Raw genomic sequence first — 26,087 nt, forward strand, 5'->3', positions numbered from 1 at the left:
GCAGTGATATGGAAGCTGCTTAGCACTCCATAAGGGGCAATCCATCAGTATTACTATTACTTAGCTTTGGAGATACTGTCTCATTACCTGCACTGCAAGGAAAGAGTACTTACTAGACATACTTAGCTGAAACGATGGGAAAATTTGAGCAGAAAATCTTTACTGAAGGCTTAGAGTTGGAGGAGGGGATGTTTAAGTTTCTCTTCCCTGAAAGCTGTGGCCTAGGGGCATAGACAGCCTATCCCCACCCGGGAGAGAAACCCTACTTCACTGTGGCCAGGTTAGCAGAAGGCTGGCCTCCTAGGAATGGAGGCCGTCATGGCCTTTTGGTCCTTGAATAGTTCAAAGCATTTCTGGAAGCTATGCTAGTGGGGCACGGAACGCTTGTCAAAACCTGAAATAGCCCTGCCAGGGCTGATGGCCAACAGCTGCAGCCATGGCAGTTGCTGTGTCCCACGTCACTGCACCTGACCCCAGGCACGGGGATCCCTGACAAATGGTCATGAGAGCCTTGTGGTTCTCCTCTGTCTGGAAGCCAGTGAGAGGTGAAAGGGAGCCAGATTCTGGTCCCCCAAACTGGCACCCTCCGGTCACATCTGCCTCCAGTGATCTCTCTCCTTGCCATGGAATTCCAGGCTTTGGAGCTACACAAGGAATACTGTATCCCTTCACCCTGTTTTCAGGACAATATTCTTTCACTGTGAAGTTCAGATAAATTTCTCATCAAAGTAGAATTTTATGCCTGGTGCTATCTGAATATAGTTTTGAACACTAAATATGGTTTGAGCAGGAATAATGATGCAAACTGCCACTTATGAAGGATCTACTGTATGCCTCCAAGTACTGTAGTGCTGCACAGACATCTCAATCTTGCAAGTTTTACCTCCAGTATCAAGGTAACATAGCTAATTAGTGGCTAAGGTAAAACAAACTCATCTTTCACCTCTGTAGAAGGTTTTACAAGGAGTCATTTTTCTCCTTTAATGGTTTATAAACTTCTCTGGTTATACAATAATATATGTTTATATTAGGAAATTCAGAAAATATGAGATGCATTAAAAAGTAGCAATTCTACTACCCTATATAACTACTGTTAACTTAAAATTTTTTCCTAATATGTTTTTCTGTATATATATTTACAGTATTTCTCCTTTTCCAAACTGGGATCTTCAAACTTTTTAGACTTTCCAAAGATGTTTAAGTTTCCTTGAAATACCAGGAAGCCTGTTGCACCCAGGGAAGCAACTGTGGACTTCTGAAGTTCAAATGTAGTTCAGAAAACTGACCACACAGTTTCCAAGACATGACTAAAGTTGGCAAAATGCCTTTTTCCACCCTGATAGAGGCTTTAAGTGCCTGGTCATTTGTTTTTCTGGCAGCAGGACCATTCTTCACTGTAACCAATGGCTACTGGTGTCATTAGAAGTTCTTCAGTCTTTTTAGGCCTTAATCATGCTCCAGATGTTACAGAAATTTAGTGATTGAAAATGAACATACATTCAAGTCTTCAGCTGCTTCTTCAAGGTCATCGGGATTTCAGCTTCAGTCTCTTAATTTGGAGTTTCAGCCAGACCCCTTCAGGGGGATTTCACCCTCATTATAAGCCAAGGAGACTTCCTTTCAGATATATTTGAGTATTTTGTATTTTCAGTTGGCTGCCCCAGTAATGTATGTGTTCCTTTAAAACATCTCTCCTTTGCCAGACAGCCCATCATGGGGGGTCCTTTTGTGGCTATGAGAGGTTATACTGTGTTTTAATTCTATCTTTGCCCCCAAGAGACCAACCAGTAGCACTCTTCCTACGCTGTCTGATCAAATAGAGCTATTTTTAGTAGAGACTGCTTTGCTTGGAAGACAGCTTATAATCTTAAAAAAGCTCTTTACACTGTAGGCATATAGGTTTCTCGACAGTATGTGTCTAGAGTGGCAACATCCTCGCTGCCCAGAAGACTACCTTTGAATTCACCCTTTCTGCTCCTGTATGTGTGTAAAGATAAATGAATTGCTTTGGTGCTAAATACGGTAACTGTCGCATCCATCATTTGTGACAACCGCTTCCTGAACTTCATCCCTGAATGCTGTACACACCATTTTTATTGGTTCTCACCAGAGCTCGATTGTGCCACAGGAAGCAATCAGCCGACAGCAGTAGCAGCTGTACCTTCCCATGATTTTACATGCTGCTTTACAAAACTCGTCCAGTATTTTTACATAGTCACTTAACAAACAGAACACACGATCTATTTGACTGGGGCCTTGTTGGATAAATATGGAAAAAATGTGGGAACTATGTCATGAACCACAATGGGTTTGCGTTCTGTGTAATTTGAAGACAAGATTCCTTTGCTGTGTGTCACTTACCTCCTATATTACCACTGTCGCCCAATATTTCGTAACCATCAACTCTTTGCCAGTACCCACATGCAAAGACGGGTTTGTATTAAAAAATAAATGAGAACAGCACATTCTGATGTGGTGTAGTATATCACCATTTTCCACAGAAGCCTTGCTGCCTGCCCTTCCCCTTTTAAGAAACAAAGGATCCAAAGCAGAGCAACTTATCCTGTTACAGCTCCCGGTGAGAAGGGTGATGAGATGTCAGAAAGAAAAAGAAAAGCCTTTTTCATTTGAAATATCTAAATGTCCAAAGATGGGAACAGCCACAGCAGGAAGAATACTGTGCTATGCCGTTTGATCTGATTCTGTGGACCATCCGTGTCCAATTGGAAAGCTCAATTATTTTCAATTGCAAGAATCAAAAAACCAGACTCCTAGTGGCATCGACATATAGAGCTTTATTTTTCTCACAGAACCAGGTGACCAAAAGTGGGCTGTGCAGGCCAAGTCATCCCAGACTCAGGTTTTCCTTTCTGCTCCACCAAACTTACCAAATGTTGGATTTCTTCCATGTGCTTGTTGCCTCATGGTGGCAAAGTAGCTGCAGCACCTCTGGGACTCATTTCTAATGTAGGATGAAGTGAAAAGGGCCATAGCAGCCAGGTGGTCTCCTTCTACCTGGAAAATCAGCAGATCTCTGATATCTTCTCATTGGCCAGAACAGGGTCACATGGTCACTCTCAGTAGGCTTGAAAAATGAGTTTTAGCTGAGAGCGTGGCTGATTTGACCTACAGTGTGATTGTGTTAGTGCAGAAGAGGGAGGAATGGGTGCAGCTTATTCACACACCTCACACAGCTGCTTTCCTTAAGATCTTCCTTAGAGGGTGGCATGGCTGAAGGAAGGGCCCAGAGAGAACATACCGACCTCCTTGGAGATGTGACTGTCCGCGTGTCGTGTTCTTCTAGGCAAAGGCATCACAATAACACTTGCTATAGGAGAACAGCTCCAAACTTATTGTTCATATGTGAAATTTGGTAATTTCAATTACCAAATTCAATGGTAATTCCCCATTGCAATTCTTATGAAAACTCACTGTATTTAAATTAATAGAAAAGTAAGAGTGTTCTTTTTAGGGACTTCCCTGGTGGTTCAGTGATTGAGACCACATGTTCCTAATGCAGGGGGGCATGGGTTTGATCCCTGGGCGGGGAACTAAGATCCCAAATGGCACAGCCATAAATAGAAAAAAAGAAAGAAAACTGTCCTTTTTAAAAGGTTAATCTGACCATTTTACCACCCTGCTTAAAACTCTTCTAGAGCTTTCTTCTTAGAGCTCTTAAGATAAAATGTAAAACCTACGCCTTGACCTTTAGAGACCTACAAGACACAGTCTCTGTATTTCTGCAGCCTCCTATGTCTCTCTGCCTCAGGACCCTTGCATGCCCTTTCTTCTGCCCAGAAATCTTTTCCCCCACTATGAGCTTAGCACCCTCTGCTCATTGCTCTGCTCTAAGATTGAAGAGTCTCTGGAGAAACATTCCCTAACCTGTCAGGCTAGCTTAGGACACTCTGATATGAATTCCAAGCATTTTAATTTTCTTCTTAGCATTTATCTAAAAAAAACAATGAATTGGGACTTTCTTGGTGGTCCAGTGGCTAAGAATCTGCATGCCAATGCCAGGGGACACCGGTTCAGTCCCTGGTCCAGGGAGATCCTGCATGCTTCAGGGCAAGTAAGTCCATGAGCCACAACAATTGCAGCCCACATGCCCTAGAGCCCATGCTCCGCAACCAGAAAAACCACTGTAATGAGAAGCCCACACACCGCAACTAGAGAGAAGCCCCTGCTCACAGCAACTAGACAAACCTTGCGCGCAGAGAGAGATGAAGACCCAGTGGGGCCGAAAATAAATTTAAAAAATTAAAAACTAATTTGGAGTGAGTTGTTCCAAGTTTGCTTCCCCTGCTAGAATGTTAGCTTTGAGAAGGCCCTAATGTTCTTATTTACTTCACTTAGTTTATTGCCTGCTGTGTAGTAAGCATTTAACAAATATAACTGAATGAATGAGATGAAGTTCTAAAAGCATGAAACTGAATTTGCTGATAATATGTACTTGTGCTACTCAAAATATAGTCCTCAAACTGGTGCTAATCTGCAAGTTGTTCCTTGTTAATCTACCACAACTATAGAAATTGAAAGTCAGTGTTTAGAAACTTTTATAGCAATTTAAAAAATGTTGTCACTCAATGGTTTGAAAATTTAAAAAAAATAAAGCTTGTCCTTCAACACAGATGGTTTGAGAAGCTCTGTTATAGGTTATACTACAAACTGTCATTACACTAGTAAAAAGGCAAGCATTTCTAAAGCTGGAGGCAGACTGCATAAAATAGATAACCAACAAGGACCTACTGTCTAGCACAGGAAACTATATTCAACACCTTGTTATAACCTATAAGGGAAAAGAATCTGAAATAAAAAAATATATATATATAGACTTGAATTGCTTTGCCATATACCTGAAACTTTCAGAGAAGGCACTGGCGACCCACTCCAGTACTCTTGCCTGGAAAATCCCATGGATGGAGAAGCCTGGTAGGCTGCAGTCCATGGGGTCGCTAAGAGTTGGACACGACTGAGCAACTTCATTTTCACTTTTCACTTTCCACTTTCATGCATTGGAGAAGGAAATGGCAACCCACTCCAGTGTTCTTGCCTGGAGAATCCCAGGGATGACGGAAACTGGTGGGCTGCCGTCTATGGGGTCGAACAGAATTGGACACGACTGAAGCAACTTAGCAGCAACAGCAGCATACCTGAAACTAATGCAACATTGTAAATCAACTATACTTCACCTTAAAATATATATATATAAGATAAAATGAAGGCACAGGAGCTCCACAGCCTATGCCAGCAGCCATCAAGCAGGCAGATCAGCGTGAATTGCCAGCAAGAAGCCCATACAGCCCCGCCTCCACCTCCTAAGAGAAACCCTGTCTCCCTAACATCACAGCAAGTTATTTAATTTGAACACAGTCTTTCATCATTTGTGCCTCAGTTTCCTCATTTGGAAAAGGGGATAAGGACAGAATCTACTTCATGGGGTTGCTGTGAAAGACTAAGCTGTGCAATTATATGCCAAGAATTTGCAGTCACTTTCATGAGTATATGATATTATTATTATTACTTGCAATAATAAAATGAGAAAGCCATTTTGCAAAAAAAAAAAAAAAAAGAGAAGATTTCTTAAAAAATAAAACCCGGTTTGGATTAAAATAACACTTGGGATATAAAAGCACACTGAACAAAGATTGATATCAAACACTGAGAACAAACAGCCCGCTGGGAGGATGTGAGGCTGTGTGTGCCTGAGGCAGGCTGAGACCGGGCTCTGATCTCGGATCAAGGAAAATATTTGCACAGCGGAGCTGGCATATTCATGCATGGTTCCTATATAGGAAAACGTGCAAATGGAACAGTCAGGGGGGAGGGATGAGTTTATGTTTTTTACTCTAATATTCTGCTCCAACTCAGGGTGGATGAATTGTATCATGAGGCTGCAGCCTCTTAGTTTGAAGGCTTTAGAGTAAAATGCAAATACAGTTGATAAGTTACTTTTTAAGCTTGCATCAGTCATTTACACTTTCAGTTCAGTTCAGTTCAGTTCTGTTCAGTCGCTCAGTCATGTCCGACTCTCTGCGACCCCATGAATCGCAGCACGCTAGGCCTCCCTGTCCATCACCAGCTCCCGGAGATCACTCAGACTCACATCCATCGAGTCAGTGATGCCATCCAGCCATCTCATCTTCTGTCGTCCCCTTCTTCTCCTGCCCCCAATCCCTCCCAGCATCAGAGTCTTTTCCAGTGAGTCAACTCTTCACATGAGGTGGCCAAAGTACTGGAGTTTCAGCTTTAGCATCATTCCTTCCAAAGAAATCCCAGGGCTGATCTCCTTCAGAATGGACTGGTTGGATCTCCTTGCAGTCCAAGGGACTCTCAAGAGTCTTCTCCAACACCACAGTTCAAAAGCATCAATTCTTCGGGGCTCAGCCGTCTTCACAGTCGAACTCTCACATCCATACATGACCACTGGAAAAACCATAACCTTGACTAGATGGACCTTAGTCGGCAAAGTAATGTCTCTGCTTTTCAATATACTATCTCTAGGTTGGCCATAACTTTTCTTCCAAGAAGTAAGCGTCTTTTAATTTCATGGCTGCAGTCACCATCTGCAGTGATTTTGGAGCCCAAAAAATAAAGTCTGACACTGTTTCCACTGTTTCCCCATCTATTTCCCATGAAGTGATGGGACCAGATGCCATGATCTTCGTTTTCTGAATGTTGAGCTTTCAGCCAACTTTTTCACTCTCCTCTTTTACTTTCATCAAGAGGCTTTTTAGTTCCTCTTCACTGTCTGCTGTAAGGGTGGTGTCATCTGCATATCTGAGGTTATTGATATTTCTCTATACTTTAGTATGAAATAAAAATCTGAATGGAGCTTGGATGGGATCCCTTTGCTCATGTCTTATCCTAATCTGGCCCTTGCTCCCATCAGCAAATCTTGCCCATTATGCACCATGTAGCCTCGCTCAATGCTTAAATTTGAACACTTTTTTGGCTGTCCAGCCTCACTGTTCTCCCACTTTCCTGATAGGAGATACAGGCTGTGCCACAAAATTGAGCACTTGTTTGTTTAAATTCTGCCGTGCACTGTTCCATCTGTTTTAAGGCATTTATCTTAATCGAATCTCCAAGTTCAGGGACTACGTCTTATACTTTGGGTTGCCCCTCCTTCCTCCAAACAGGGCTGCACACAGAATGTATGCTTGTTAAGTGACTTTGGTCACTCCTTGCTATCCCATGGACTGTAGCCCACTGGGCTCCTCTGTACATGGAATTCTCCAGGCAAGAATACTGCAGTGTATTGTCATTTCCTCCTCCAGGAGATCTTCTTGACCCAGGGGTCGAACTTGTGTCTCTTACATCTCCTGCACTGGCAGGCAGATTCTTTACCACTAGCATCACCTGGATGGTCCTCCATAAACTCTTGTTGGATCACAAGGAAGGTGAGGTAGAAAACCTGTGACGTCTGTGTCAGTAGAGTGTAGGGTAAGCCTTGGATCTGGAGCTGCACGAGGTAGTTGTAACCTTAAAGAGCATTGTCAGTGGGAGATGAAGCTGGGGGCTAGGAGAAAGGAGCACAAGGATGGAGGATACAATGGAGGCAAGATGTGTAACAGAAAGTCATTTTATTTCTGTGTCTTTTTTGCCGACTCCTTTCTGTTTATTTTTTTCCTTTCAGTTTTATTGTGATACAATTGACATATAGCACTATACAAGTTTAATGTATACAGTATAATGACTTGAATTATAATATTGTGAAATGATTGCCACAGTTATCTGTCATCTCATATAGATACAAATTTCCCCTGGTAATTAGAACTTTTAGGATTTACTCTCTTAGCAACTTTCAAATATACCACATGGCAGTATTAACTATAATCATCATGTTGTACATTACATAGTACTTATGACTGGAAGTTCCCTTTTGATCACCTTCTTCCAATTCCCTCACCTCCTGCTTCTGGTAACCACAGTGTGATCTCTTTTTATGAGCTTGGGTCTTTTGAAATTTCATATATGAGACAGCACACATTATTTGTCTTTCTCTGGCTTACTTCACCTAGCACAGTACCCTTTTTTTTTTTTTTTAGGTAGAGAATTTTAATTAAATTGGCATAGTTTATAAAACCAAACAGATAAAGCGGACTTTGTCAGTGTATTTTCAATCCTTGCCTTAACAGGCTAATGAACACAACTTGAAACACGTGTGAATCCTCCTCTGTTCTATGAGACAGTGAAGGGACTGTTTCAGTATTTAAATATATTATGTAACCAGTTATAGAAATCTAAATACAAAACCAGTCTCTTATAGGTTTTGAGAAGGAATGCACCATCTCCCTAAAAAGTTTAATATTCCTTATTCAAGTTCAATCATCTCTTTAGAATGGGAAAAGTGACAGTACTTGTTGAACCGGAATTACTATCAAAATTAAAAAAGCTGACCATATTTGTTTAGCCACAGACCAATCTTATTTAAATCAGGACTGTCCAACAGAATTATTCCATCAGCCGTTCATGATCTGAATTCTAGTATATGAGATCAATTTAAATATGGTACACATAAAAAGTCATGAGACACTTCTGTTTCATAATAAATAAGGCAGTGGCCAACTATTACTCATTGGTAGCTTTTTTGAGGTAAGCTATCAAGTCCTCCCTCTCTCCCTTCTTCTTAATGCCAGCAAAGATCATCTTGATTCCAGGGATGTACTTCTTGGGATTCTCCAAGTACTCCATCAGCGTCTTCTCTCCCCAGGTGATACCTTTGTTTTTGCTGGCATCTGTGTAAGAGAATCCAGCAGCCTGACCTGCCTTTCGTCCAAACAGACCATGGAGGTTTGGCCCAGTCTTGTGCTTCCCTCCCTTTTCCACAGTATGGCACTGGGCTCACTTCTGAACAAAAATCTTCTTGCCCTTCTCAGTATCACCCACTTTTAAATCGTTCTTTTTCTGTGCGTGACCGAGAAGTTCCCCCACCTAGCACAGTACCTTTGAGGTCTATTCATGTTGTACCTAATGTCAAGTTTTCATTCTGTTTTATGACTGAATAATATTCCATTGTACATATATATACACGACAGCTTCTTTATCCGTTCGTCCTCTGATGGACACTTTAGTTGTTTCCATATCCTGGCTGTTGTAAATAATGCTACAGTGAACATGAGGGTACCAATATTTTTTCAAATTGTGTTTTCATTTTCTTCGGATAAATGCCCAGAAGTGGAATTGCTGGATTATATCATCAAAATTTGATTTTCAGTTAAAAATTGAAATCTTTAATTTTTTGAGAAGCTTCCATACTGTTTTACATGGTGGCTGCCCCGATTCACATTCCCATCGACAGTGCACAAGCGTTCCTGTTTCTCCTCACCAACACCTGTTGTTTCTTTTTGATAATAGAAAGCCCCTTTTAAAAAGCGTTCCTCAGTAAAGGTGATTGGAGGAGACCAAAAACAGGGATGTTTCAAGAGAAAAGACAGCAGGAAGGAACGAGACCACAGAGAAGGAGCATGTAGGTGAAGAGAAAGGGAGAGTTGGCGAAATACAGTCCCCAAAAGGTATGGAATCAAGGGTCTCGACAGAGGGGTTCATTTTGATTAAAAGGAGCGACCCCTGTTCTTCTGAGACAGTAGGGAAGGATAAGTGGGTAAATGAGGACATAGAAACACCGAGAGGTGGAAAAGCAAATGGATGAGGGAAGGAGCTGGCCGACTTGATCTTCTTAAAAAATAGGGGATCAATAGTTAGGACATGGGAGCAACCTAGATGTCCATTAGCAGACGAGTGGATGAGGAAGTTGCAGTATTTATACCTGATGGAATATTACTCAGCTGTAAAAAGGAATGCATTTGAGTCAGTTCTAATAAGGTGGAGGAACCTAGAGACTATTAAACAGAGTGAAGTAAGTCAGATAGGGAAACAAAAATACCATGTATTAACACATATATATGGAAGCTAGAGAGATGGTACTGATGATCCTACGTGTGGGGCGGCAAAGGATACACAGATGTAAAGAACAGACTTTGGGGCTCAGTGGGAGGAGAGGGTGAGACGATTTGAGAGAACAGCTTTGAAACATATATATTGCCGTATGTAAAACAGATAACTAGTGCCAGTTTGAAGTATGGTGCAGGGCACCCAAAACCGGTGCTCTGGGACAACCAGGAGGGAAGGGGTGGGGAGTGAGGGAGGGGTTCAGGATGGAGGGGACACATGTACACCTATGGCCAATTCATACTGATACTGATGGTTTCTTCATAATGCAAAATCCACCACAATACTGTAATCATCCTCCAATTAAAATAAGTAAATTTAGAAAAAAATAGAGGATCTAGGTCCCCTTCAAGGGAGAGCATCTCACCTCTTCTCACCTCTATCCTACAGTTTGGGGCTTTATAATAGTAGAAAGAATGTTGAAGCTGGTGCTGAAATGTCAGCAAAGAGGTGTTTTAAATGTTTACTTAGAGACTCTGAGGACCCTGCTTTAACTGGCTGCCAGGGGTGTGCCTCAGACCCAGTGGGTCCCTAATCCATCCGGCAGTTATGTGTCTGGTATCTATCTTCTGCTGGCCTTACTTAAATCTTTAGGGATACAGCTGTGAGCAAGGAGATTCCACTCTCTTCTCAAGGAGTTTGTAGGCTGGAGGGGAGACAGACAAGCAAATAGGTAGTTTGTGGATAGAACATGGGGAGTGTTACAATGGGGGTCAATATGGAGACTGTGTGGAGATAACTCCAGTCTTAATAGAGAACTGGCACTAGTGGTAAAGAAGCCACCTGCAAATGCAGGAGATGCAAGAAATTCGATCCCTGGAGAAGAAAGTGGCAACCCATTCCAATATTCTTGCCTGGAAAATCCCATGGACAGAAGAGCCTGGCGGGCTATCGTCCATAGGGTTGCAAAGAGTTGGACACGACTAAGCACACACATGCAAAGGCTGTGAAGATTTTTCCAGCCTTGGTGAGTGACAGGATCAAAGACCCAAAGGCAAGAAAGAGCCCCACATTTTTGGAAACTGAAAGTGGAACCGAATGTACCTGGAGGGAAGAGAAGATGAACAGAGTGGAAAAGTCAGGGAAGTGGGAGAAGCCAGATCACGAGGAGCCCAAACTATCCCACCGGGGTCCACCCAACACACTCCAGAGTCTGGTTGTATCCTGCAAGGAGGGAGGGAGTTTGGAAACAGAGGCCAGTTAAGAAAGTAGTGACGGTGGAAATGAAAAAAATGAATAGCTTTGAGGGATTTATAGGAGGACTAATTGACAAGGCTTGTTGATTGATTGGATAAGGGAGAAATGAAAGATTCTCAAGTTTCTAGCTTGGACAACTGGGTACAGTGATGTCACTCACTCAAAGAGGAAACAGTAGGCAAAGTTAGTTTATGGGGAATGATGATAAGCTTGTTTTTGAACATATGGACTTTGAGAGGCCTGTGGGAAATGCAAGTGGAAAAGGCAATGCATAGTGTATGCATCTGGAGGTCTGGCCTAGAGACACTAGATTATTGGTCCTCAGTAAAAGCAGAGACATTACTTTGCTGACTAAGGTCCGTCTAGTCAAGGTTATGGTTATTCCAGTGGTCATGTATGGATGTGAGAGTTGGACTGTGAAGAAGGCTGAGCGCCGAAGAACTGATGCTTTTGAACTGTGGTGTTGGAGAAGACTCTTGAGAGTCCCTTGGACTGCAAGGAGATCCAACCAGTCCATTCTGAAGGAGATCAGCCCTGGGATTTCTTTGGAAGGACTGATGCTGAAGCTGAAACTCCAGTACTTTGGCCACCTCATGTGAAGAGTTGACTCACTGGAAAAGACTCTGATGCTAGGAGGGATTGGGGGCAAGAGGAGAAGGGAACAACAGAGGATGAGATGGCTGGATGGCATCACTGACTCGGTGGACGTGAGTCTGAGTGAACTCCAGGAGTTGGTGATGGACAGGGAGGCCTGGCGTGCTGCGATTCATGGGGTCGCAAAGAGTCGGACACGACTGAGCGACTGAACTGAACTGAACTGAACTGGATGATAAAGAAAGTCACAGAGTCACTGGGCTGAACCAAGTGAGAGAGGAGAATAAGAAGAGAAGCAGACGGAGCCTAGACTAGGAGAGAATCTAACCACTTGGGGAGGGCAGAGGCTGAAGGACCCTCAGAAGAGGAACTCACACAGGAGACCGACAAGGGAAAATAGGAGGCAAAGTTGAAAGAGTGTGAAGTTACAGAATTCAAGGGAAGAAAAGGCATTTCAAGGAAGGGACAATCAAGGGTGTTAGAAGCCAAGCAGAAGTCAAGGAAGAAAAGACTCAAGACTGTTGGGTCTTGCATCCACAGGAAGATTTTAGTGATCTTGGTAAGACTGGCTTGGAGGAGTGATGGGTGGATTCAGAAAAAAAAAAGGAGGAAGGGAAGACAGTGAGAGGGGACCACTGTTAAAGAAGGTTAAATAGAGGAGAAAATAGAATGACAGATGGAGGGGCATGTGGGCTCAAGGAAAGTTTATAATTTTAAAATTTAAATTTAAAATTTTTAAAAATTGGGATAAGTTGAGTTTTAAAAAATGCTGATGGATAGGAGCCTGTACAAGAAACGCTGAAGAAGTAGAGAGAGTGAATAACTGACAGAAAAGCAGTTCCTGAGGAGGCAGGACAGAATAGAACTCAGGACAACAAGGAGGGGCCTGGACTGATGCTCACAATGGCAGGCCCTCTGCTGAGCCTTTTATGTCCATTATCTCATTTAATGCCCATAATCATCCAGTAAAATAGGTACTATCATTATCCCGATTTTTAAAGTGGGGACCAGTGTTTCACTGAGGCCCACACAATTTGCCTTAGAGCTAGTTAGTGACGGAGCTGGGACTTCAGTCTCAACAGGAGTGGAAGAAGAGAAGATGGACTCAGATGCAGGCAGATTTGGTGACAGGAATCCGTGTGCATTGTCTTCCATCTTTATGAATTGGAGGTGGGGGAAGGGCCGTGGAAGGGCCAGACGGGAGGGAGGGGTTGCCCGCCTCTGTGAGCTCTGTGACAGATAAGCAGCTGTGATAGGGCCATGTCTTCAGCAGCTCCTGGAAGCCAGGGAACAGAAGCAGAGGCAGCGGCCACACAGGAGTGGTTCTCACTTGTCTCTCCCTGTTTTCACCTTTCAGATCCGAGGGAGGACCTGCCTTGGAGGTGTACTAGCCAGACTGCCAATGTAGAGAGAAAGGGGCAGGAATCTCTGGTTACCTGCCAAGGCATGTCAGAACAATAGTCCTGCCAGGTCTGGAAAATCGTGGTGCAACGCCCATGTCATTACCACCCCTATAATTTTTCATTGGCTTTTGGAGCAACTTTCATTTCAATTTCATTTTTGAGGTACTAAGTCTCGTAGCATAACAGTTTTTAGTTCTCAGATGTTTCCTTTATTTCATCATTCATTTATTCATTCCACAAATATTGATTGAAAGTCAGGCTGTGCTTAGTTGCTCAGTCGTGTCCAGCTCTTTGCCACCCCATGGACTGTAGCCCGCCGGGCACTTCTGTCCATGAGGATTCTGCAGGCAAGAATACTGGGGTGGGTAGCCTATCCCTTCTCCAGGGGATCTTCCTGACCCAGGAATCAAACGGGGTCTTCTGCATCGCAGACAGATTCTTTACCAGTTGGGCAACCAGGGAAGCAGTAGTGGCCAACACATCCGTTTTCCCTGTCCTCCAAAGCCAGAGAAACAAACCTATTTTAACCAGAGTGTAAGTGCCACAAGGTCAGGGATTGATTATTTTGCTCACCACTGTATTGGCAACAGTGCCTGGCATGCAATAGATAATCAACTAACAGGTGTTGGATTCAGAAGCACTTTTAACGGTGGAGGGAAAGAAGTTGAAGCTAAAGCCCCTTCCTTCACTGGTCCCTTCCAAGGCTCTGGGAGGTACCCTACTATGTGCTTTTGTGGTTATATGTTTTTATTAAAGTTACCAAAGAAAGATATTTTAACTACTTAAGACCTATTTCTACTCCAACTTGCCCTCCATCACCTTTCCCTCCTGTCAAGGGATATTGGAGTGGCCACAGGCATTTGGGGATTGGGCTAAGATGAAGCTGTGCTGGAAATACATTTAGTATGGGGTGTGGGGCACACAGTTATATGGTATGCTGTCATTTAAGTGTGGAGTTATTGCTAGCTGTCCTAGTATAGGAACAGCTTCGAGGAACACTCCCACCAACCACTCTGAAGACTTGCCCAGCATGTCGCAAAGGAGTACAGTCTGATGTGGCGTCACAAAAAACGACCATGCCCTAGGCTCCTGGCACTGGACGTTGTATGTGGTAGAGAAAGAAGGTCTTCCTTAAAGGGGGCCTCTAAAATTGTTTCAGGCCCCTCAAAATGTGGATCTGCCCTTGGGTAGATGAAAGGGTCAATCTAAGTTCTCTTGGGTTGAGAAATAATGAGCTCCTACTTTACTTGTCTTTAGTTCTTATGGACAATAGAGTTAAGTTCATACCTTATTTTTGGTCCCAGGGAAGACATCAGACCCTGCTAGTAAATGGCTCGTCTTCCTAAATGATGCTCTTGTGAGACTTCTCACCAAAGGGCAGCGAGCTTCCAATCACATCTTTAGAGCTGATATAGCCATCAAGTTCTAATACCCTATACATAACAGCCAAATATTGTCACCGCCAAGTTCTTTACTAGTTGCTTTACAAACAGAATCATTACACCTTAGCTAATGGTTTTATTATTAGATTTCTGGTGGTGGTCATTCATTCATTTGTTCATTCATTCAATAAACGTATTGAATCTTTACTATGAGTCAGGCACTGGGGGGTAAAACATTAAACAAGACACAGTCCCCTTCTTCAAAAAGCTTTTAGGCTCATGGGGAAGTGAGACATTTAAATAGGCAATGACAATCCAAGATTCGTACTAAGATGGGGGTGGTGATGAGCACAGCATTTTCGAAGCACTTGGGTGGAGCACCTAACTCTGGAGGCGAGTCAGGGAAAGTCTTTGGAAAAGCTGAGTCAACCGCTTGGCAGGGATGTGGAAGCTCTCTGGGTGGGGGTTGGGAGAGGGTGAACTGGATCAAAAGTTCCCAAGTCAGGCTTATCATCACATCACCTGGGGCAGCTTTGAGACATCCAGGCCCACCCCAGACCTAGTGACTCAGAATTTCAGTGGGGTGAACCTCAGGAATCTGTCTTTTTTAACAACAGCACAACCTGGCCGTGTTTTTGATCAGCCGGATCTGGTGAAGTGAATGACCTTTGTGATGGTAGGGAGGCATAAAGAGCCTGCAGGGACAGGGAAGGTCCTATGGTGGAGACTGCATGAGATGGAGGAGCTGAGGATGGAGGCAGGCAGAGGGGATGTTCCAGGCAAGGAAACAAAAGCCTCCTAGACGGACTGTTTGAACAGATTACAGGCCCTTTTAGAAGTCACTCAGCGTAGCTGGCAGTCCGTAAGCCTGCCAGCTAACTCAGACTCTGAAAGCCATTTAACAACCTGACAGAAGGCACAGAGCCAGGGGTGTTTTGCAGGGAACAGGTGTGTGAGTACCTGTGTATGAGCAGGAAGGAGAAGGCTCAGGCTGCCCTATGACCCTGCAGGGACATGCCATCCCCCAAAGTTTGGCCTTTGTCTTGCCTCCAGTTCTTCTAGTTTAAGAGGTAGTTCCTTGTGTCATTTACCTTAAGACAAAAACAAAAACATTACTTAGATTTAACTCATATTTTGGCTCTTCTGCCTGGGCTGCGGGAACCGGCTGACCGTCGAGGAACGGCAGTGCTGCCATCGCTTCGCCTGCAACACCTGCCCCTACGTGCCCAACGTCCCGCGCAAGGTAACAAGTCGGAAGTACCCAAAGCTGAAAGAAGTGGATGATGTGCTTGGTGGAGCAGCTGCCTGGGAGAATGTTGACTCTACTGCAGAGCCATGTCCCAAGTGGGAACATCCTCGAGCCTATTTCATGCAGCTTCAGACCCGCTCTGCAGATGAGCCCATGACCACCTTCTACAAGCGCTGCAACGCTCAATGTGGACACCGCTGGCGGGACTAAGGCCAGGATGGCCCAGCTGCGTCAGCGTCTGCGTGCTTTACTGCCCAGGGTGTATTCCCAGCTGCGAGTGTGAACTGTGTGTCCTGAGGGTCTTGGCCGGTGTGGTGGAAAGCTGACCCTTTAATAAGGGTGTCTGCCCGGGGGATCAGAAGTATAGCCCTCCTCCCAGTCAGCAGATTAACTCCTTGATGTCCAGGATGTCCAAATTCTGCCCATGCTGTGTGCGGACAGGAGTATCCATCACTGAGTGCATCCTGTTTGAGGGCCTGTTCTTCCTCTTTGATGTTTATTGGGCAATTGATGTTCTCCTACCATCAGCCAACACTCTTTAATATTTACATTGTTTGTACAAATAATAAAGTAAAACTTATTAGTTTAGTACATTAGATGCCCTTCAGTATTTAACTGTTAATTGCAAACTTATTTAATCAAAATTTATCCTGAGTATTTAATTAAAGTTAGCAGTCTTGTTATCACCTTCTCAGTGTTTTAAATGCCTTAAGAAGTAGACATCAAACCTTAAATCCCAAAACCGACTGCTATATTTAGGGCCAAACTGGTTACAGAATTGCTAATAACATGGATTTCTATTTATTATTTGTATTTTTGTTTCCTAAAATTGCAGTACATTTATTAGATTGTATGTTTTTTAATACTTTCTGTGTTCATCTTTCTACTCTAAAGAGGAAAAGGACACTCTAGGCTCACAGAGCCAGGATTTTGGTTATTGTTAGATTTGTTTCTTGCTCAGGGCCTCAAATTTAATTGCTTCCAAATCTCTCTCTTTATTTTGTTGAATTATAGTTTACTTCCCTTGTGGTTCAGCTGATAAAGAATCTGCTGGCAATGCGGGAGACCTGGGTTCAATCCTTGGGTTGGGAAGATCCCTTGGAGAAGGGAACGGCTACCCACTCCAGTATTCTGGCCTGGAAAATTCCATGGACTGTATAGTCCATGGGATCGCAGTGAGTCGGACACGACTGAGCACCTTTCACTTTTTCACTTGGCTTGGCCAAAAATTTCCTTTGGTTTTAAAGTTAAACTAAAAGACACATTTTTCATTTTCACCAAGAACCTTTATGAACAACCTGTTCGCCGTTTTGTTCCACTACCCTCTGCCGTTTTTCAGGCAACTTCATAATTTCGTCTTCCCAAAACTTTTTATTTCTTTGAGCAAAAAATTGTTCCAGCTGTCTTTTACAGTCTTCCAGGGAATTGAAATTTTTTTCTATTAAGAGAATTTTGTAAAGACTGAAATAAATGGAAATCGAGGGTGCAGTGTCTAGTGAACATGGTGGGTGCATCAGAACTTCCCAGCCAAGATGTAACGGTTTTGCCTGGTCATCAAAGAAATGTGTGATCTTACGTTATCCTGCTGGAAAGTTATACATTTTCTATTGACAAATTACAGATGCTGTTTGTCGAGTGCTGCTTTCAGTTGGTCTAATTGGGGAGCAGTGTGAAAAGCAAAAGTAGTAGTGGTTCATTTCACTTGCCCCCCAATCTCTTCCATTCCACATTATTGTACAGCATCTACTTTTCATTGCCCATCACAATTTGCTTTAAAAACAGAACATTGTCATTTCATTTCAGTAGAGAATTGCATGTGAGAAAAGGGGCAAGGTTTTTTGTGTTTAGCTTAATGTGGAACCCAAACATTGAAGCAACTAACATAACCAAGATGGTGCAAATGATTTTCAGATCTTGATTTGAATATTTTTAATACATTGGCTCTCTCTCACATGGTATAAAGTTGACTGTTTTCAATTAATATCTTGATTTGATCTCGATCAACTTCAATTGCTCTACCTGACTATGGAGCATCATCCAGAGAAAAATCTCCATATATAAGTTTGTAATCTCCATATGAAGCTATGTAAACTAATTTTGACACGTTCAATCAATCACAGCACCTTCTCCATACACTGCACAAATCTTTTTTTTTGCATTTCAGGTGCATTTTTACCTTTCTTCAAATAATAAAGCATAATATGTCAAAAATATTGCTTTCTTCCATCTTCTATATTAAAACAGCTACACAAAAATTCACCAATTTTGATGTGTTGTTTTTTTTTTAATGCACACTGATATGAGAGCTGTCACAACACATTCTAACAGAAATCATTTCGAATGAAGCTGAAGACAACTAAGTGCTACTAGAAGGCTGCCCAGGTGGCACGAGTGGTAAAGAATCTTCCTGCCAATGCAGGAGATCCAGGAGCGTGGGTTCCATCCCTGGGTTGGGAAGATCCCCTGGAGTAGGAAATGGCATCCCACTCCAGTATTCTTGTCTGGAAATTTCCATGGGCAGAAGAGCCTGGCGGGCTACAGTCCATGCGGTTACAAAGAGCCGGACACAACTGAGCACCACCAAGTAAGCGCTACTAGAGCCTCTTACAGGAAAAAATCAACAAACATTTTGGCCAATCCAGTAAAATTCATTCTTTTAATATATAATTCAGTGGTTTTCAATATATTCACAGAGCTGTGCAACCATCACCATTATCTAATTTTAGAATCTTCTCATCACTCCTGAAAGAAACTTGAACCCATTAGGAGTTACTTCTCATCCCCTCTTTCCCCTACTCTTGCCTCTCTCCCCATCCCCCAGCCATCGCCAGTCTGGTTTCTCTTGATAAACGTGTCTGTATATTTCATATAAGTGTAGTCATGCTATATGTGGCCTTTTCATAGCATGTTTTCAAGGTTCATCCATGTTAAAGTATGTATTGGTTTCCTTTTGATGGTTCAAGACTATTCCATTGGATAGGTTTGTTTATCAATTATTCAGTTGACGGACATTTGGATTGTTTCTATCTTTTGAATGTTAGGAATAATGCAGCTATGAACATTGTGTATCAGTGTTTGTGTAAACACGGGTTTTAAATTCTCTTGGGTATATATGTTGGAGCAGAATTTATGGGTCATGTGGTAACTATATGTTTAACTTTTTGAGGAACTGCCACACTGTTTTCCAAAGCGATTGGCCCATTTTATATTCCCATCAGCAGTGTAGCAGTTCTGATTTCTTCACATCCTCTCCAACACTTATTTTTCACCTTGTTTTCATTACAGCTTCATCCAAAGGTGGAGTGGTACCTCATTGTGTTGATTTGCACCTCCATTATGACTAATGACATTGAGCATCTTTTCATGAGCTTATCAGCCATATGTATATTTTCTTTGGAGAAATGTCCATTCAAATCCTGTGCCCATTTTTCAGTTGTCTTTTACTGTCAAGTTATAAGACTTCCTTATATGTTCTAGATATAAATCCCTTATCAGATATATGGCCCATTCTGCAGCTGTCTTTTCACTTTCTTGATGGCATCTTTTTGAAACACAAAAGTTTTTCCTTTTGATGAATTTATCTATTTTTTTTTCTCTTGTTACTTGTGCTTGTGTGTATTTAAGAAATCATTGCCTAATCCAAGGAAATGAAAACTTATTTCTATATCTTCTAAGAGTTTTATAGTTTAGCTCTTACATTTAGATTATGATCCACTTTGGATTAATTTTTATATGGTGTGATACAGGGGGTCAACTTCATTCTTTTCATGAGGATATACAGTTGTCCTATACCATTTGTTGGAAATACTCTTTATTTCCCCCTTGAGTTTTTGGCATTCATTTTGAAAATCAATTAACCATATGTGAAGGTTTATTTCTGGACCCTCAGTTCTGTTCCATTGGTCTATATCTCTGTTCTTATATCAGTACTCCATTTTCTTGATCTTTGTAGTAGTTTGGAAATCAGGAAGTAGGAGTCCTCCAACTTTGTTCTTTTTCAAGATTGTTTTAAATTCTGGGTTCCTTGGATTTCCATATGAATTTTAGGACCAACTTGTTAATTTCTGCAAAAAAAAAGGCAGTTGCAATTTTAACAGGGATGTCACAGCAGTCATTTATTCTTGAAGTAGTTTCATGAGATCACTAAAAGGTCAAAGAGGGGCATAGATGTTTATTATCTACTTGACAGACAGGAAAATTGGAACCAAAACAGTGCATTTAAAAAACTCCTCACTATTAGGAACGGATACCTCCTAATCCCCGTGAGGCCTATCTCCTTCTCTGTTCTTCTCTGTTAATTTTCAAATATTTACTTAGTGCTTGCTTTGTGCCAGGCACAGTTCTAGGTACTCAAAAATTTAGAAGTCAAGCTTAAGAGAGAACCATCTGAAGTTTGCAGTCAAACCAATTGTTATTTTTGATACAGAGACATGATATCCAAGACATTTTCATGCTCTGTGCCATACAGAAAATCCCAACTAAATTTTCTTTTAATTTAAAAAGTTACCGTTGTTTTCCTGATTGCAAAATTATATGTGCTCACTTTAGATAAGAAAAGCAGTGGGTCTTGGAATTTCTTAAGCTTCTGGGGACCTTGCTTGTCCCATGGGGTCTAAGTAATCCTATGACTCACAAGGTGAAACTTTGTAAAAGTTAAAGAAAAACCAGCTGCATTTTTGCAAGTAAGTGGATGATGATATCAGTTTGTGGCCTGGTATTATATGTGGGAGCCCCCCAAATTACTATTTAAAGTCTTATCCATGGAGTGGACTCACTGCCTGGGACCCTTTCCCATTGGAACTCCAGGTTGCTGTCATTCGGGACTTTCCAGTGCTGTTCAAGTCTGGATGTAAGTGTTAAACCAATTTGCTAATGTATATACTATTACTTGTCTCTATTGTTTCTATTTCAAGCCAGGCTTCAACAATAGGTGAACCATGAACTTCCTGATGTTCAAGCGTGTTTTTGAAAAGGCAGAGGAACCAGAGATCAAATTGCCAACATCCACTGGATCATTGAAAAAGCAAGAGAGTTCCAGAAAAACATCTATTTCTGCTTTATTGACTATGCCAAAGCCTTTGACTGTGTGGATCACAATCAACTGTGGAAAATTCTGAAAGAGATGGGAATACCAGACCACCTGACCTGCCTCTTGAGAAATCTGTATGCAGGTCAGGAAGCAACAGTTAGAACTGGACATGGAACAACAGACTGGTTCCAAATAGGAAAAGGAGTATGTCAAGGCTGTATATTGTCACCCTGCTTATTTAACTTCTATGCAGAGTACATCATGAGAAACGCTGGGCTGGAAGAAACACAAGCTGGAATCAAGATTGCCGGGAGAAATATCAATAAACTCACATATGCAGATGACACCACCCTTATGGCAGAAAGTGAAGAGGAGCTAAAAAGCCTCTTGATGAAAGTGAAAGAGGAGAGTGAAAAAGTTGGCTGAAAGCTCAACATTCAGAAAATGAAGATCATGACATCCGGTCCCATCACTTCATGGGAAGTAGATGGGGAAACAGTGGAAACAGTGTCAGACTTTATTTTTTGGGGCTCCAAAATCACTGCAGATGGTGACTGCAGCCATGAAATTAAAAGACGCTTACTCCTTGGAAGAAAAGTTATGACCAACCTAGATAGCATATTCAAGAGCAGAGACACTACTTTGCCAACTAAGGTCCGTCTAGTCAAGGCTATGGTTTTTCCTGTGGTCATGTATGGATATGAGAGTTGGACTGAAGAAGGCTGAGCACTGAAGAATTGATGCTTTTGAACTGTGGTGTTGGAGAAGACTCTTGAGAGTCCCTTGGACTGCAAGGAGATCCAACCAGTCCATTCTGAAGGAGATCAGCCCTGGGATTTCTTTGGAAGGAATGATGCTAAAGCTGAAACTCCAGTATTTTGGCCGCCTCATGCGAAGAGTTGACTCATTGGAAAAGACTCTGATGCTGGGAGGGATTGGGGGCAGGAGAAGAAGGGGACGGCGGAGGATGAGATGGCTGGATGGCATCACTGACTCAATGGACGTGAGTCTGAGTGAACTCCAGGAGTTGGTGATGGACAGGGAGGCCTGGCGTGCTGTGATTCATGGGGTCGCAAAGAGTCAGACATGACTGAGTGACTGAACTGAACTGAACTGAATGCAAAGAAATAGAGGAAAACAATAGGATGGAAAAGACTAGGGATCTCTTCAAGAAAATTACAGATACCAAGGGAGCATTTCATGCAGAGATGGGCACAATAAAGGACAGAAATAGTATGGACCTAACAGAAGCAGATGGAGAAGGCAATGGCACCCCACTCCAGTACTCTTGGCTGGAAAATCCCATGGATGGAGGAGTCTGGTAGGCTGCAGTCCATGAGGTCGCTGAGGGTTGGACACGACTAAGTGACTTCACTTTCACTTTTCACTTTCATGTATTCGAGAAGGAAATGGCAACCCACTCCAATGTTCTTGCCTGGAGAATCCCAGGGACGGGGGAGTCTGGCGGGCTGCCATCTATGGGATCACACAGAATCGGACACGACTGAAGTGACTTAGCAGCAGCAGCAGCAACAGAACAGAAGATATTAGGAAGAGGTGGCAAGAATACACAGAAGAACTATACAAAAAAGATCTCCACAACCCAGATAATCACGATGGTATGATCATTCAACTAGAGCCAGACATCCTGGAATACGAAGTAAAGTGGACCTTGGGAAGCATCACTACAAACAAAGCTAGTGGAGATGATGGAATTCCAGTTGAGCTATTTCAAATCCTAAAAGGTCATGCTGTGAAAGTGCTGCACTCAATATGCCAGCAAATTTGGAAAACTCAGCAGTGGCCACAGGACTGGAAAAGGTCAGTTTTCATTCCAATCCCAAAGAAAGGCAACGCCAAAGAATGCTCACACTACCACACAATTGCACTCCTCTCACACGCAAGTAAAGTAATGCTCAAAATTGTCCAAGCCCAGGCTTCAACACTATGTGAACTGAGAACTTCCAGATGTTCAAGCTGGATTTTGAAAAGGCAAAGGAACCAGAGATCAAATTGCCAACATCCATTGGATCATCAAAAAAGCAAGAGAGTTCCAGAAAAACATCTACTTCTGCTTTATTGACTATGCCAAATCCTTTGACTCTGTGGACCACAATAAACCGTGGAAAATTCTGAAAGAGATGGGAATACCAGACCACCTGATCTGACTCTTGAGAAATCTGTATGCAGGTCAGGAAGCAATAGTTAGAAATGGATATGGAACAACAGACTGGTTCCAAGTAAGGGAAAGAGTACATCAAGGCTGTATATTGTCACTCTATTTATTTAACTTCTATGCAGAGTACATCATGCGAAATGCTGGGCTGGAAGAAGCACAAGCTGGAATCAAGATTGCCAGGAGACATATCAATAACCTCAGATATGCAGATGACACCACCCTTATGGCAGAAAGCGAAGAATTAAAGGGCCTCTTGAAAGTGAAAGAGGAGAGTGAAAAAGTTGACTTAAAGCTGAACATTCAAAAAACTAAGATCATGGCATCTGGTCCCATCACTTCATGGTAAATAGATGGGGAAACAGTGGAAACAGTGATAGACTATTTTGGGGGGCTCCAAAATCACTGCAGATGGTGATTGCAGCCATGAAATTAAAAGACACTTACTCCTTGGAAGAAAAGTTATGACCAACCTAGACAGCATATTAAAAAGCAGAAACATTACTTTGCCAACAAAGGTCCATCTAGTCAAGGCTCTGGTTTTTCCAGTGGTCATGTATGGATGTGAGAGTTGGACTATAAAGAAAGCTGTACACTGAAGAATTGATGTTTTCGAACTGTGGTGTTGGAGAAGACTCTTGAGAGTCCCTTGGACTGCAAGGAGATCAAACTAGTCCATCCTAAAGGAAATCAGTCCTGGGTGTTCACTGGAAGGACTGATGTTGAAGCTGAAACTCCAATGCTTTGGCCACCTGGTACGAAGAACTGACTCATTTAAAAGGACCCTGATGTTGGGAAAGATTGATGGTGGGAGGAGAAGGGGATGACGGAGGATGAGATGGTTGGATGTCATCGCTGACTCAATGGACAGGAGTTTGAGTAAGCTCCGGGAATTGGTGATGGACAGGGAGGCCTGGCGTGCTGCAGTCCTTGGGGTTGCAAAGAGTCGGACATGACTGAACGACTGAACTGAATGACTCTATATTGAAATTAAGTTAAAAAATCTTGTACTAAAAATTGAAATTGTTTAAAAAAATTAAATGTGTTCATCATAAAAATATGGGAAATTTAGAAATTCTGAATAACAAATAAAAATTACCCATAATCCTGCTAGTAAGAGATAATCATGATTACCAGGCTGGTCTAAGACCCTTAGCTCCATAATAGCAGGGATTCCCTAATAGCTCAGTTGGTAAAGAATCCGCCTGCAATCCAGGAGATCCTGGTTTGATTCCTGGGTAGAGAAGATCTGCTGGAGAAGGGATAGGCTACCCACTCCAGTATTCTTGGGCTTCCCTGGTAGCTCAGCTGGTAAAGAATCTGCCTGCAATGTGGGTTCAATCTCTGGGTTGGGAAGATCCCCTGGAGAAGGGAAAGTTTACTATTAATAACCGTATAATAGTAGGTAACATGGTGATTATTGCATGTCTGACCTGTTTAAATATTTCACATTTATCATCTCAATTTAATCCTCACAATAACCCAATGAGTTAGGTATTAATTGTTCATGTGTCCAATAAATATCTTTTCAGCCCCTGTTATGTGGTCTCTGCTCCTACTCTAGGTGCTTGGGATGCAGGCACAGCCTATGGCGAAGTGGCATGGGTTGCTCACTGAGTATGTACATAGGATAATCAGGTCTGTTTATCTATTTGTTGTGATTATAGCTGATGTTCTGATGCTGTCCAGATATCCCTTCAGGACTGAAGATTTTCCCCCAGCTGCTCAGAGTGTTGACAGACTTCAGCTGTCAATCTTTTGTAGCAATTGCCTTGGGTGAAGAAAATCATCTCACCCAAGGCTTCTGGGGCAGCCCATATCCAATGGCTGGTTAATGCAGGTGTTCAAAGACCTGCCTCCTTGCCCCTACTTGACACTACTGCGAAGGGTCACCCCAGCTTTAACTCTTCTCATGGGCCTGGCTGAGGCCTCATTCAGGCTGCGCTGTGCTCCAAACAACTTCTCCCTGTACACAACCCTGCCTCTTCACTTCCCATCCGCAGGTGTTGATATCAAGAGCACTTTTCTTCTCTGCGGATGTTTGCCTCAAAATCTGCTTCCCTGGGACTATTGGTACCAGCAGTGGTTAAAGAAAGAAGGTGCCAAGATGGGATTTTGGAATTTGATCACCCATCATCCAGCTGACAGAAAGAACCCTATTGATGTCAGTGGTAGAATACAGGTAGGCTCTGGTATGAGGTAACAGTGACCTTTTTAAAATTTTTCACTGTTGTAAAACTGGGATAGTGTTCTGGTGGAGGGGAATGCACTAGTGGGTGTGATAAATCAGGCATTTGAGAAATATGGGAGACATAATAATCACAAGGACAGTAGAATTAGAATAATTAACACTTCACAGTTTTGAGAAGGAGTAATCAGCAATTTCTTTGGCGATACTTTTGAATTATGTATGCTTACAAAGACTCTTGAGAGTCCCTTGGACAGCAAGGAGATCAAACCAGTCAATCCTAAAGGAAATCAACTCCAAATATTCATTGGAAAGACTGATGCTGAAGCTGAAGCTCCAGTACTTTGACGACCTGATGCAAAGAGCCTACTCGTTGGAAAAGACCCTGATGCTGGGAGAGACTGAGGGCAAGAGAAGAAGGGGACTACAGAGGGTAAGATGGCTGGATGGCATCACTAACTCAATGAACATGCATTTGAGCAAACTCGGAAACAGTGAAGAACAGAGAAGCCTGGTGTGCTGCAGTCCATGGGATCACAAAAAGTCGGACACAACTTAGCAACTGAACAGCAATAATCAGCAATTTAAAGCCTAGTGCAAAGGCCAGAGGACCTCCTTGGGAGCGTATGAGGAGACACTCCCCTATGCCTGGAGGACGGGGAAAGCAGAGGATCTTAATCACAAGAGTGGCAGAGCGCTAAAGATGGTCAAGCTCCCAGCCTGGGTAGGACAGAGCCCCGACTGGGGAAGAATGGAAACTCTATAGATGTAATGTGAATATCTGAGTTGATATATCCCCATAAGTTTAAATTTTCAGGTTACCTGAACCCTCTGAGCTTGCAGAAATGGCCTGCCTTTCCCAGTGAAGGGCTGGCCCTGCCCCCATGCTTACAGAAGATGCAGGGGACTCTCTCC

At 42.7% G+C, this 26,087-nt stretch overlaps 2 pseudogenes; one reads left to right on the forward strand and one right to left on the reverse strand.

Moving 5' to 3' along the window:
- Positions 1 to 8,574: 8,574 nt before the first annotated feature.
- LOC138090213 (cytochrome c pseudogene) lies at positions 8,575 to 13,193 on the reverse strand (annotated as a pseudogene).
- A 2,472-nt stretch (positions 13,194 to 15,665) lies between these two features.
- Positions 15,666 to 15,989, forward strand: LOC138090214 (DNA-directed RNA polymerase III subunit RPC10 pseudogene; annotated as a pseudogene).
- Positions 15,990 to 26,087: the final 10,098 nt, after the last annotated feature.

The sequence above is a fragment of the Capricornis sumatraensis genome, chromosome 14 (assembly GCF_032405125.1).
Source record: "Capricornis sumatraensis isolate serow.1 chromosome 14, serow.2, whole genome shotgun sequence".
In the NCBI taxonomy this organism is placed as follows: Eukaryota; Metazoa; Chordata; class Mammalia; order Artiodactyla; family Bovidae; genus Capricornis; species Capricornis sumatraensis.